The sequence below is a fragment of the Triticum dicoccoides genome, chromosome 5B (genome assembly GCF_002162155.2).
Source record: "Triticum dicoccoides isolate Atlit2015 ecotype Zavitan chromosome 5B, WEW_v2.0, whole genome shotgun sequence".
Taxonomy (NCBI): domain Eukaryota; kingdom Viridiplantae; phylum Streptophyta; class Magnoliopsida; order Poales; family Poaceae; genus Triticum; species Triticum dicoccoides.
Window position 1 is genome coordinate 80,743,605 of NC_041389.1, and position 1,170 is coordinate 80,744,774.

Sequence of the window (1,170 nt, forward strand, 5' to 3'; positions counted from 1 at the left end):
CAAGAAAAGCAATTGAAAGTATAGACATTGTATGATAGACAGGTGCAATGGATAGTGGGAAATAAAAGAGGGCATGAAATAATTCATATTTATGTTGTCTAACCAAACAGGATAGCATGACACAATTTCACATATATGATGGCTAACTAAACAGGATAGCATGACACAATTTCACATTATGATGGCTAACAAAAAAAGATGGAAAGACATAGTTCAAAATATGAGACTATGTAAACAGGATGACATGACTAACTATATAATGTGTTTATTAAATAGGTTGGCATGCCATAATGCACATACATTCGTGGATAGAATGCCATAATTCAAAATATGATGACTGTAAACACTAAAAAGGATGAGATGATATAACTATATGATGTCTTTATTAAATGGGTTGCCATGCCATAATTCAGATAGATGATGTGTATGTACTATGTAAACATGATGGCATGACATAATTCAAATATGTGATTTATATAGTAAGCAAGTAAGCAGATGACAATCTATATATGATGTAAAAACTAAGCAATGCAAGACAATATGCATGACATGGGTAATATAACCCTGCCAAGTTTGAGCACAGACCTCAGGGGGGAAATAGGACTAGTTATCAGTCTCTGAATCCTCCTCTGAGGAGCTCTCTGTAACCAGCAAGATGTCTGCTTCAGCAGGTAGCATTGTCTGCTCTGAATACCTTGTTTTCACTCTAGATAGTTCCATCCCAGCTTCAAATGGCTGATGCACAGGAAGAGTAGTTGAATATACAAAGTTGTCGACAAATGGAACACGTAATACAAAAAAATAATAGCATGATATAATTCACATACATGATGATTGGCTAAACAACATGGCATTGCATAATTCACATATATAATGCCTTTGCAACAAGATAGCATTGTATAATTCACATATATAATGTCTTGCAACAAGATGGCAATGCATAATTCAGATATATGGTAATTAGACACTAAACAGGTGGCATTCACACAAAGCATGTCTGAACTAATCAAATGACATAGCAATGCGAGACACCATACGCATGATATGAGCAACATAACCCTGCCAAGTTAGAGCATACCCCTCGGGGGGGGGGGGAATAGGACTGGTCATCTGTCTCTGAATCCTCCTCTGAGGAGCTATCCGTAACCAGCGAGATATGCGCTTCGTCAG